Genomic DNA, 14,259 nt, shown 5'->3' with positions numbered 1-14,259 from the left:
TCTCACACACACACACACACACACACACACACACACACACACACTACATTTTCTTATCCATTCATCCATTTATGGGATAGACATTTAGGTTGCTTGCACATCTCGACTATTGTAAATCATGCTGCAATGTACATAGGGGTGCACGTAGCTTTTGAACTAGTGTTTTCATTGTCTTTGGATAAATACCTGGTGGTACAATGGCTGGATCATATGGGTAGTTCTTGTTTTCATTTTTTGAGGAAACCCCATACTGTTTTCCAATGTGACTGCCCTCATTTCCATTTCCACCAATAGTGCACAAGGGTTCTTTCCCACATCCTAACCAGCACCTGTTGTGTGTTGTCCTTTTGCTAATAGCCAATTCCAACAGACGGGAGGTGATTTTGTTGTTTTGATTTGCATTTGCCTGATGATGAGTGACATTGAACATCTTTTAATGTACCTGTTGGCCATCCCTAGGTCTTCTTCAGAAAAATGTCTTTTGGGAGCCTCTGCCCATTTTTAATCAGATTCTTTATTTTCTACTGAGTTGTATGGATTCTTGCTATATTTTGTATGTTAACCCCTTCTCATATATATGATTTACAACTATTTTCTCCCACTAGATAGATTGCCTTTTTATTTTGTCGATGGTTTCCTTTGCTGTGCAGAAGCTTTTTAGTTTGATGTAGTCCCACTTGTTTATTTTTGCTTTTGTTCCCTTTGCTTTTGGTGTCATATTTTAAAAAAAAAAATAATCACCCAGACCAATCTCAAGAAGCTTACTTACCACCTATGTTTTCTTCTAGGAGTTTTAAGGTATTAGGTCTTATATTCTATTCCATTTTGGGTATTATACTCCATGTCTCTAATTCATTTTTAGTTAATTTTTGTCTATGGTATTAAGATAACAATTCAGTTTTATTCTTTTGCATATGACTGTCCAGTTTTCTCAACATCTCTTATTTTTAAAAAATGTCTTTTCCTCATTGTATATTCTTGGCTCTTTTGTCAGAAATTAATTGATCATGGATTATTTCTGAGCTCTCTATCCTGTTTCATTGATCTCTGTGTCAAAACAGTATCATGATGCTTTGATTTTTGCTTTTGTCACATTTGCTTTTAGGTAATTCTTAATGATTTAATTTCACAAATGTAAAATAAAATGAACATATTTTATTTATCCTTGCTTCAGTAGCAGTGATTTAGAGAATAAATAAAATTATGTGTGTATCACCTAAGTTAGCTTTAGAGTTTATTTGCTTATTTGTTAAAGCTAGTAAAAACTTATAGTTCGTGGTAATAATACAAGCTGATACTAATTTTAAACTGTGCAAGATTTGCATTTAAGGTTTAGGAACACTAAGTGGGCAAAAATATTGTTCTTACAAGTTTTCATATCTGTCTATAAATTAGTAACAAGTTAATAATAAAAAGGCATTTTCCAAATATAAGTTAAACATTGCTACATTGCTCAAATTCCTTATGACTATCACATTTATTAACTTTGTGAATGGTATTACAGAGCCTATATTCTCACACTTTAGACAGTTTAAGTATTTTTCTTACTACCTTTCTTTTGATATTTAATATATCATAAACCACAGAAATATAATGATGGCAGATTGAGATCCTCTCTCTCTACAGTTGAACTGTGTATATTTCCAAATTGCAGGTTAATATTTTTTCTTTCCTTTAACACAAAAGAAATTTAGCACAAATTTATGGTAGAGGTGATTGTTAAAGAATTTTAAAAGCAAAATATATAAATGATTCCAATGGAAAGAAATTTTTTATCTCATCTAGCCTGATTCCTTAAGAAGCTCCTATTCATTCATTTCTTTGGTGAACTCGAACCTGTGGGTTTTTCTCTTATTTTATTTAGTTATTTATTTACCTTTTTTACAAATCAAAAACATGAGCTAATTCTTCTGATTTTCTCATGGTCTAAATTGAACCAATATTATAAATATTTTCTGTAAAAGGCTAACATGATAATGCAGTAAGTAATACACAAAATAATATATTTTCACACTATTCAAAGTGTCTTTCATACTAAAGTAATATGCAATTCAGTTATTAAAATACCAAAATACAGAAAAGTATAAGGAAAATATCCCTTAGCCTTTCATCTATATATTATATAGGCTGTACATGTTAACTCATTATTATTACTGGTAATCCTGCTTTTATACTAGTAGCACTTATTAATTTTCTGTGCTTTGCTCATTTATTTGGGTTTTGCAATTTAATTTTAAAAAGAATTTTAGTAATAATTTCTAGATAATCTTGTGTTCAGTACCACTTTATCACTGCAGTTTTCTTGTTGCCTCTCTGCCCCTACCCAGCAGGTTGGATGTGCAGGTGAGTTAGCACCCCTAAATACAGCTTTCAACTAAGAACTGACAGGAGTAGGTATGTAACTCCACACCTCTCAGGTGAGATAATTCTCAAGCGTTTTACCTTGATTTCCAGACTTTCTCCTCCAGATAACCCTTCAGTCCCCCACCACCCCTTCACTGAACACGTTCCCTCTCCTGCATCGCTCCTCACCCACACGTGCTAATGTTTCCTGCAGTTCTCAAACCAATTATTTGCACTCCAAGCCTTGGCTCAGTCTGTTTCAGAGGGAATCCAAATGAAGACAAACTTCTAAAACCAAAATAAAATACATTACCATGCTATAACCTAAACGATCAGTTTGAAGATCAAGATTGGTAAGTTACATTAATCTGTTTGTGAAATTATAAATTTAGGACTACATAGTAATATTATTTTATGGGGGATTTCAATCAAATACTTAGGCTGAACAAAGCCATCTTACAAATTATGTAGTAAAATGCCAACATAAACACTGCCAGGTTCAAGGGAGACATAAAAGTTTAAATCATAACGCTGCTAGCCTTGTCTCCTTCCCACGTGTGGAAGAATGAGCATGCGTATAGTGCTTTACAACTTCCCAGAAGGTTGTAGAGTTAAAGATTATGCAAATCAGTCGCCATAGGAAGAGTTTATAATTCTGTGAAGTTTTATGACTGCTTTCCCCAAAATGCGGTCCCAAAGGTTATGAAAAAGGTGAAGACAGATGGTTCAAAAGATTATTCACTTCTGGGATGTGTGTTCCTTTAGTATTTGTCACTAACCATCATTTTATTTAATTATTAAGTCCGTCTGGATTTCTTTCAGATTAATTTACTTCTTCCTTTTAAAAACCCCTTCCTCCCCTATTCCAAATGCACCAGTAAGCGGTCATCTCCTAAGTCACACATTAACCTTTAAAAAAAACTCTAAAGATTTATCCCTACCTAAATTTCATCAGTTCAAGAAAACATTTAATTTAACAAAAGATAATAAAAGGCAGAATTTTAGGTGATTTTCCAGTCTGAACAAAACTACTTTAAGGTGTTATTGTTTCTATCTTTTTCTAGAACTTTAGATCACTTCAATCAAACATCATAAATAACTGGTTTCATACTTAAGATTTTCTTGTTAGTAAATGCAATTTTACTAAATTATGTAAAAAAAAAACTTAAGACCTGAAAAATAAAGTTTTTTTATTGTTTTTTATTTGGTCCTGCAGAGGATCAGGAGGATAAAGTTAGCTGGCTGTCTTTCACAAAAACCACCCCACCAATGCTAACATCTGGATTAGATGCTGCATTTTCTGGGTTCCTTTCTTCTGCCTCCTTCCCCCTGATCAGTTCTGTATTAGACCTTTATGTTTTCATTATAACCTGGCGGCAAGAGCTCCCTTAAATAGAAAGAGTGAATGAAGGCAATTTTTTCCATTAACAATATATTTCCCTTTGGGGTCTCTGGCGCATTATTGTTCTTCTTTTTTAGAAAGAGCAAAAACCCCAAGAAAACTGTCTTCAGTTGTGAAGCATTATTATAGATCTATCCAAAAGTCTTGGGTTTTGTTTTCCTCTGATGAAAACATCCTAAAATATTCTTGTAAATGAATACAATTCAGAACAAACATCTATACATTTTCGAGCAAGTGTTGTGCTAAAAACACACAGTTTTTTTTTTTAAAGAGCATATTTTCCTGAGTAGTCAATATGAAAAATCTGGAAGAACTGAAGTTTCAAAGTAAGGCAAAATATTACTTAAACACATTTTTTAGAAAGATTGCATCCTTTCTTGGAAACCACAAAGTATTATATATAATAGCCCAGGTGTATCTATTTTATTGGGTTTTTTGATTGTGATCTATAATGCTTTAAAACATGTATACACATGCATGCATACATATATATAATATGCACATATAAATAGATTCATGTCCTAAGACTATATATGTTATGATATATACTAAATAGTGTATTACTAGTATCATATACTAATATAATAGTATGTAGTATATAACATAAGTAATAGTCTGAAAACATTAATCTATTTCACAACTCCATAATTTATATTTTAATAGTCTTATCCATACAACAGTGGAACTTAATCTGTTCTTCCACTTATTTTCCCTAATATTTCACCCTTTTATTCTAATGCCTTTTGGGAAGAGACGAAGAACTACAAATGAAAGATGGGAGCCATCTTCAATGGGTAATAAAATCCACAAGATTATTCCAAATGGGTTCTTCATTTAGCCCTCAAAATAATCCTCATGAGTTATTGGAATTGTTCCTGTATCATCTGTGATCCTTCCAGACAAAACTCATATAAACCCACCTTAACTGTTCTATAAACAGTACACAATTGCATTGGCTCACATAACTGTGGGCCTACAAACTAGGTGTAGGATCCAGAGGAGATTTGATTAAGGCTCTCGAATCTTTTCTCTATCATGCATTCAGGTTTAATCTTCATTAATTTTCAGCTCTGTCCTCTGGCTGTCTTTCTTCAAAGATCACTGATGGCTGGGGTAGCACCTGGAACAATGTGCTTCTAGATTTACATACAAGTGGAGAGAGGCTCCTGGTGACTTTCTCTTAAGAACTGAAACGACTGTCTCAGAAGTCTCCAGGAAAGATTTTATTTTAGCACATTATCAAGAATTAGGTCACATACCCATTTGCTGAAAAATTCACCAGCAAAAAGGGATCAGATAACTCTTAGGACAACCAAATCTTCCCCTCACCTCACAGCAATTTCCCAAACTGCTTCACTATTAAGCAGTAAGCCAAAGATGTGGGGAATTCTGGGGTGCTATCCATAGTGTTCATTGCAAATCTTACTCCACACAAGAAAAACAGTGACTCCAAATTTTGACATATTTTGCTCATGGTCACAGAGTAAGAAAAATGTAGAGACTGGGTCTCCATTCAGTGTTCTTATGAGTACATTAAGCTTTCCATTGCATTATGGGAAAATAGGCTACCACATTTTGTGTTATTTTTTTCTTTTTTTAAAATCCAGTAATTCAGAGGGGCGTGGGTGGCTTTCTGTTGGTTAAGCATCTGACTTTCTTTGTCCCAGGTCTTGATCTCAGGGTCCTGGGATCAAGCTAGGTCTAGCCCTGTGTCAGGCTCCTCCCTCAGTGGGGAGTCTGCATCTCCCTCTCCCTCTTCCTCTAACCCTTCCCCCTCTCCTGCATGCATGAGCTCTCTCTCCCGCTCTCTCTTCTCTCTCTTCTCTCTCTCTCTTTCTTTCCTTCTTTCAAATAAGTAAATTAAATCTTAAAAAAATAAATTCAGTAAATTCAGTTATACAGTCAAGGTATAAAATATAGCAATATTTTAAACCAGTGTTATATACAACCACAATTTCTGTTGGAAAGTAAAATATGGATAGGAAAATAATCTCTCAAAACACTGCAAGCTTGAATGGTCTTTTTCATTACCCAAAAATGCTAGTGTAAGCTTTCTATGGATACTACCACTTAAAATCAACAATGGCTGAAAGTTTAAGAAACTCCTCTTTGTAATCAGCAGTCCTGGTAGGCAATAGTAGTATGGATGGACCATGTTAGGTGGGTAGCTTTTTACAGTAAAGAAAAGGCCAATTCCTTTCTTCCTATTTTACCTTACTTTTTAAAATCTCTTGACAGGTTATTAACTTATTCTTTGTTGTAACAAAGGAATAGAGGCAAGGGGAGGAAAGGGGAATCTGGAAGTGGCTCTGAATATCACACCTAGTTTAAAATGAAAAATGACCCATGGAAGTCATTCACAAATTGAAACTTTGGTTCTGCACTTAACTTACTCATGATTCCAAGCCAGAAAAAAATACAAAACAAAAACTATAAATGAATACATTAGAAGTACCGTGTGTCCTATTCAGGGATCTCAAGAGGAAAATGTTGTGGCTTAACTTTCCTTGACTCTGTCACTTCCTGCCAAGCCAGGGTCTGTCAGCTCATTGAGGGACAGCCAGCAGACACAGAGGTAAATGTTCAGAAATAAACACATTCCAGTAAAGGTTATTTAATGGCTTTCCATGGATTTCAAAATCACTTTCCAACTACGTTGGACCAAAAAAAAAAAAAAATCTGATAATTTATGTTACCCAGATGTTAAGAAATCCAACAGCTCTCACTACTCATAAATTTAACAGCATTAAGCACCTGCTGGCTTTAAGCAACAACTCCTGCCAAGAAGGAAGGAAGGAGCTTTGTGATACATTACTGGGCTCCTTCCCTTGCTATCCAAGCTTCACACCCTCCCTAGCCTACCACAGAGAGATCCTTGGGCTCCACACACCAAGAGCAGCAGCAAGCCACTCTGCCAATTCTACCCTGGATGCAGGAAGTGGGAATCGGAGTGGGAAAATGGCTATTTCTAAGTCGTGAGGAACTCTAGCTGTTAACAAAAGCAGTAAACAAGAGAGGTGTTAGAGCAAATTTGGAACAACAAAGATTAAGCCTTTGAAAGTAGAAAAAAATACTAAAGGTTAATTTTTATATTCTTTCAGAGTGAGAGCCTTTGGAGACATCCAAAAACTTTTGAAACTATTTAGTCCAGAGTTTTACCTTTTCTGCCAAGCCCATCAAGACATGTTAAAACTGTTGGATTTAGGCTGTAATCCATTTTGTTTTCGATTTTCTTTCTTCGTTGGAGGTGCTAATGAGTGTCAGAATGGCCATAACCTGGACATCTGAGAGATATTAAACATATTTCTGAAACATATTAAAGACCAAGGATAGTGCTGGCTGATTCTCAGGATCTAGAAATGGACCAAACGCACAGCAAGGAAGTTATAGATCAATAATAATCCAAAGCCTTCTGTAAACTTTTCAGTTGTATAACTGCCAGGCCTAAGTCTTCCTCTCTGCTCCTCTACTAAGTCTAGGCCGGATTCCCCTGGATATGGCTGACCAAATTGCATTTGTGGCAGCCCAGAATCTTAGCCATAGGGTTGGAAAGAAGGTGTTAGTGGCCACCATGTACTTGCTTCATCTCAGAAAGCACCTGTTAGATGAACCCATGTTCCTCAGTGAAGGTGTACATTATTTCATGAATGAGGCTCACCATCTGAAACAGTAGTCACCAGGAGTAAAAGATTCAGGGAGAGGTATTTAATTTCACAAAGCTCTTCACAGTGCATACCCATTCCCTAATCTTCTCCTCACTCCCTTTCTTATGTTCAAAGAAATTACTATCTTAGAGCACATACCATTTACCTAAGACTGTTTATACCCTTGACATGCCTAACCTCATTTACTCAATCTACAAGACTTTCTTTCACTCTGTCACTCATGATTAGCTTCTACTTATTTTTGAAGCCCTTCTTCATTTATTTATAAGTATCTTCCTTTTCCACATAGGTTTTGTCAGATTCTACCTCCTAAAAGCTTGATTGAGTTTGTAATTTGAAAACATCTTTATCCATGGAGACTCTGGGGGTCAAACTCTATCCCTAATTCCACTGTGCCATCACCTTTTCTTTTTCATTGATGAAGTACAACATTCAAGATACCTGTTAGTCATGCTGAAGGAGAAAATGTGGTAATCTTGGCTGCCTCATTCTAAAAGCATAGTTGGAGAAGCAAAAAATAACTGTACATGCAAGGTGAGAGTAAACAAGAAGTATTCTGGAGGTAAAACAAAATGCAATGAGGTAACAAGAAATAAAAAGATGCAATCACTTTTGGAAAAAATGGATACAATAATTTTCCTCTGAGAGATTGTCAGTTTACTCATTGATCATAAGAACTAATGTTTATGAATGCTTGCAGCATGTTGGGAACTATACTAAATACAACACATGCAACACATTTTTCCATAGTCACACCAACACTATGAAGAAACAGGTTCAGAAAAATCTGCTTATCCAAGAGCATATAGTTGAATTGGGATTTGAACCCAGTCTGTTATGTCTACAATAAGAATGTTTTTTTAAAAGATTTTATTTATTTGTTTGACAGAGAGGGAAGGAGGGAGGGAGAGGACAAGCAGGGTGAGGGACAGGCAGAGGAAAAGGGAGAAGCTGGCTCCCTGCTGAGCAAGGAACCCAGTGTGGAGCTCCATCCCAGCCCTATGATCATGACCTGAGCTGAAAGCAGACGCTTAACTGACTGAGCCACCCAGGTGCCCTATAGAATAAGAACTTTTAATGTCTCCTGGATACTGCCTCTATAAATAAGGATAATATGGTCAGCATGAATATAAGAATAATTTCTTTTAACTATAGCATTTCTTCACAGATGCAGCTTTGAAGATTTGCAACTGGTTAAAGTAGCAACATTTATTCTAAGTATTGCTCTTCAGTGTAATGAGATATGAGGCTGTACTGGCAATGTTTTTATTTAATGTGATTTTCAGTAGAAGACTCTATATAAATTATCATCATTAATCATTTCTAGAAAAATGAACACTGAGTGGGTGAAGTTTTTGAGGAAACATTATCTTGGGTTATTAAAATGTAAGTAGATTTGTATGCACAAGAGTTACAGTTGTGGGGAGAGAAGTGTAAACTTAACCAGCAAATGAAATCCAAGTTAAATGAATACTTCCAGTGAACCCTAGAAAAGAGTTGAATATTTAATTTTAAATAAACTCTCTCAAGCTATGAATCTTTCAGATTAACTTAGAAAGAAGCTTAACAAAAGTGATAGGAAAACGTGAGTCCAATTAATAATAATAAAAAAAGGTATTTCAGCCCAGATATATCCACTACCTCATCTAGCTCCCAATTTCCTGTTAAGATAAACCATTATATCTATGAAGCCTGCACAAGCTTATAATAAGAAATAAATGGAAGGAAAATAAAGTAGAATTCTTACAAATCAGAAACATATGTGCAAAAAAAGTCAACAGAAGTAGACGACATGCAGAACATGAAATAATTTAAAAATACTTTTGCAAAAGTGTGAGAGAAATATACATAAACTAGCAATCAAGAAGTCCAACTTCTATAATAGAACTCCTCAAACTCAACACACACGAAACAGATAATCACATCGAAAAATGGGCAGAAGACATGAACAGACACTTCTCCAAAGAAAACATACAAATGGCTAACAGACACATTAAAAAATGTTCATCATCATTAGCCATCAAGGAGATTCAAATCAAAACCACATTGAGATACCACCGTACACCAGTTAGAATGGTCAAAATCAACAAGACAGTAAACAACAAGTGTTGGAGAGGATGTAGAGAAAGGGTAACCCTCTTACACTGTTGGTGGGAATGCAAGTTGGTGCAGCCACTTTGGAAAACAGTGTGGAGATTCCTTAAGAAATTAAAAATAGAGCTACCCTATGACCCTGCAATTGCACTACTGGGTATTTACCCCAAAGATACAGATGTAGTGAAAAGAAGGGCCATATGTACTCCAATGTTCATACCAGCAATGTCTGCAATTGCCAAACTGTGGAAAGAACAAAGATGCCCTTCAACAGATGAATGGATAAAGAAGATATGGTCCATATATACAATGGAGTATTATGCCTCCTTCAGAAGGATGAATACCCAACTTTTGTATCAACATGGATGGGACTAGAAGAGATTATGCTAAGCGAAATAAGTCAAGCAGAGGGAGTCAGTTATCATATGGTTTCACATATTTGTGGAGCATAAGGAATAACACGGAAGACTTTGGGAGAAGGAGGGGAGAAGTGAGTTGGGGGAAATCGGAGAGGGAGACAAACCATGAGAGGCTGTGAACACTGAGAAACAGATGGTTTTGGAGGGGAGGGGGGTGGGGGGTTGGGTGAGCCTGGTGGTGGGTACTAAGGAGGACACATATTGCGTGGAGCACTGGGTGTGGTGCATAAACAATGAATCTTGGAACACTGAAAAAAAATTAAATTAAATTTTTTTTAAAAAAGAGCTACCAGAAAGAGAATAGAAAGAAACTTAAGTGGTGGAAATAATCAAAGTGATAATAGAAGAAAATTTCCCAGAACTGAAGACAACAATGAATTGGTCTTAAAAGTAAACAAGTTCTTAGAGTGCTCAGCATGATAAACAAAAACATACCTGTGTCTAGAAATATGGCAGTGAAATTTTCAAGCACCAAGAGTGTATAAAAGAATTCTTAAAACTTCCAAAGAGTAAATGTAGTTTACCTACAGAGGATTGGGTTTTAAAGAGTCATTAGGTTTTTCAGCAATGACACTAGTTACTAGAAAATCAGGCCTTCAAACTTCTAGGAAAATAGAATGAATTTGTACTCATAACTCTGTAGTCAGGGGAACTAATAATTGAATGAAAACCAAAGTAGACTTTTTCTAAAATGTAAGAACTCAGACTGTTATCTCCTCATGTTCTATTTCAGAGAAATTAATTGAGGAGTTTCTCTGGAAAAATGAGCAAGAATCTTTGCTTATTTTTTTCTGCATGCATCGCTTCTATGATAATTAAAAGTGGGTAATGGAAAAGAGAAAAATTAAGTAAATCACTCACATTCATAAAATGATAACACATAAGACCCAGATATAAATCATATGTATCACTCTGGGTCCTTTGGAGAGCCAGTGTCAGTATAGAGTAAAAATGCAAGAGACTTACTGGGAGTGGTGCCCACAAAAAGTAAAGAGAGAAAGCAAAAGAAGGTGAGGACTTCAGAAAATGTCTTCATTTTCTTCAGAAAATGTTCTGGTATGTGTGAAAGGAAAATACATAAGAAAAAAGACTGAAGAGGAAGACTCATACTATGATATAACTCAAAGAAGATCTCAGTCAGCCCACTGGAATCTCCCAAAAATGATGGCTCATGGAGGGGTCCTGCATGGAGCAGAAATGTCCAGGAGCTAGTGCGCAGTCATATTTGGTCATTGGCTGACCAGTGCCCAGGGAAAGCATGGCTGAGCTTGAATGTGCTACAGATCTCACAGGCACTGTTGCTGGAGGCTGGCAGCTAACTGCATTCCTCACAGCAAGTTCTGTCAGAGGGAGGTCTGGACAGCATGAAGCCAAGCTTACCCTGTCATGGCTTGCTTACTCTGGAGTCCATATTCTCAACCACTGTCCTGGGGTTTATGCTTAATCCTATGGTTAATCATTCAAGATGGGGTGATTAGATAGTCAATATGAGGTGAATGAGATTTAAATGTGTTTCTTTCTAATCTGATGCTAGGATTTCAAAAAACTTACCATTAGGGATTAGGTAACTGAGTATCTTACTTTAGAAAAGAGTAGCAGTATCCTATAAAATATATAACACATACCCATAAACATAAGGAGATAGGAAGAGTAGGAGAAGGAGAGAGGGGGTATAAATAAAGAAATCCAGGTGCAAAAGAGTATGCTACAGTTGTTGTGGAAAATGAGACAATATAATTACTTATACATACATAAATCATGTCTAAAACACACACCAAAAAAATCCCTGACACTGTTCGGCTAACGAGAGGAAACTGTGGCTGGGACACAGAGGCAGAGGACATAGTTTCAGTATATACTAGCTGAATTCCAGGGCCATGAAGGTGCAAGTAGATTACATAATATTTTGACAACTTTTTGATATATGACTATAGAAAATTTTCATCTGTTGGCAATGGCTTTGTGTTCAGGATTACGAGAGCAATTGAGAAAGAGATTTCACTTCTTACCACATGTCTTTCAGGTCCAAACCATCAATACTTCAAAACACAATCCATCACTTTCGCTAAACATGCCTTCTTTATCTGTACTATCAGCTTTCTTCCATTCTCCAAGGCTAGGATGTGCAACAGGCTTTCCTCCTTCACATCCTGGAACAAGTTTCTGCCCCATTCCCCAAGCCTTCTCTAGGATCCTAGGATCTCACTCTCTCTTTCTCACTGTGAGGACATGTGTCATAATCCCACACTTGTACCTTCTTTCTCATGTGCTTTTCTCTCTAGCAGGTATGTCCAAGTGTTGGCCACATGCAGACAATGTCACCATTTGAGTCGTGGTATGCACTAAATTACTCTGAGTGTCTCTATGTGCAAATGGAAACATGTTACTAATTCCTGTACCTTTCATAAAAACTTTCACATGTAAAATTCTATGGAGACACAGCTTTGTAAACATGACAGCTCTAGGGTGTATGCCAGGGGCACACCAGGGTAAGTTAAACTGGCACCAAAGAAAGCTTGTTTATTACTGAAAAGCTATAACTTCATATCCTGGAGTTTCAGACATCATGATTAGGTCAATAGAAGAGTTAACCAAAATTGGAAAGGGTACCAAACTTGGACAAAGAGGAAAAAAAGGCCATAACACCTGATGCTTTATGGATAATGGAAAACATCACTTTGCTATAATAGTGACTCCATTATGAATATTACTGATTTATTTTATTGTTGTTTTGAGTCTTTCAAGTCCCTTCATTATATCACCAATATCTCTAGCACTGAAAAATGTGCCTTAAACCAGGGAACTGAATTAAGGGGAAAAAAGGAGAATATTACTGGAATTTCAAGTACCGGAACCATGATGTGATTTCAATTATGATGAAGACTATCTGAAGTAACTCTTAATTCCCTAATAGTCACTCAGATTTTGATTTCCAGACCTTAAGCTTTTCAATACACTTGTAGACTTAAATAATAGTCCTTGGGAAAGTAGCGGTTTCTCTGAGTCTCCTCATACAGAAAGAAAGGAACCTGGAGAATCCTCAGGAGTATATTCAACCCTGATCATATGACCTATCTCATTTAATTGTTCTTTTGGTAAGACTTTTTTTCTGTGTTCACTCACCTGCTTTGTTCCCCCAACAATTAATTCGTTCTCCCAAACCATCGATATGAGTATCATAAAATAGAATTTATAAGAACTCATCCTCATATGGGGAAATAGATAAAGCATTCCTTTAAAGAACGTGAGATTTCCCTTGCTGAATTTTTAATTAATAACAAATCTACAGTAGGAGCTTAAGGGCCCTTAGTGTCAAAGCTTTGCTCTAGTTTGCCTTCAGATTGGAGCAGAGACATCTGGCAAACGCTTGGCTGAAGTGGCGCTTTGCTTTCCCTTTTCAAATGTGTCTAGAAGTTTAAGATGATATTTTTTTCTCTAATCTGAACTACTTTGTCAGTGTACACATCCAGCTGTGCTTAGGCCCTCCCCCCTCGCCCTGCCATGTTCCCAGGAATGCGGAGACCATCAGATCCATGGGACAATCTGATGAACAGATGATGCGTACTCTGGGGGTTTGCACAGCTGAGCACCGGCATGAGAAGCACACTGAAGTTTATGAGTAGAGCTGTTTCAGGTTTCAGCTCTACACAGTAGAGCTGTGTTCAGCTTTGGGGGACAGAACTTCTGCTCTAGCACGGAATGTCTAGCCTATTGGGGCAAAAAGCTGTTACCACCTGGATGGAAAAATAGCCGTCTCTCACCTTCTTTCCTCTGGCTCCCCAATTCAGAATCTCAGTGATCTCAGCGGCTACGGGATGGTGCAAGAATCCCTCAAAGCCCTGGAGGGAGCAGGCAATGAGGATGCTGAGGTTTATGTCCCTTAAGAGCTAGGCCAGCCACTCCAGGTGTCCCTTTATCTGTGCATTCCTAGGAAGAACTGTGCTTTTTGATTGGAGGGTAAAAAGTATAACACAACCCATATGGGAATTTTCCACTGTGACCTAAACTTTTTGGGTTTGATCAAGCGCTAACGATGCCAAGACCCAAGCTGGTTTCAACTATCAGGAAACTTAGTTACCAACTTGGAAAATCCCACAGATACATATAATCTCACACACACACACACACACACACACACACACACACCCCTCTTTTAATTCATACAGTGCTTGAGAAAAGAAAGACTAAAACAAGGAAAATTCTCAGGAGGAGATTAAAATGATTTACATTTTAATTTCAAAAATGCAACAGTATTTCCTGAATTCTCCATGGTAAGCCAGAAAGCTATACGATATATAAACAGGAACTGGTGAAACTGACACTTTTTAAAAAACTT

At 36.6% G+C, this 14,259-nt stretch overlaps 1 pseudogene; it reads right to left on the bottom strand.

The window, feature by feature from the left end:
• Window positions 1-12,095, bottom strand: part of LOC111156681 — a 32,057-nt pseudogene extending 19,962 nt beyond the window's left edge.
• Window positions 12,096-14,259: the final 2,164 nt, after the last annotated feature.

Source organism: Enhydra lutris, unplaced genomic scaffold (assembly GCF_002288905.1).
Source record: "Enhydra lutris kenyoni isolate GAN:26980312 unplaced genomic scaffold, ASM228890v2 scaffoldscaffold48, whole genome shotgun sequence".
NCBI classification, from domain to species: domain Eukaryota; kingdom Metazoa; phylum Chordata; class Mammalia; order Carnivora; family Mustelidae; genus Enhydra; species Enhydra lutris.
This window is presented reverse-complemented; position numbering and strand designations above follow the sequence as displayed.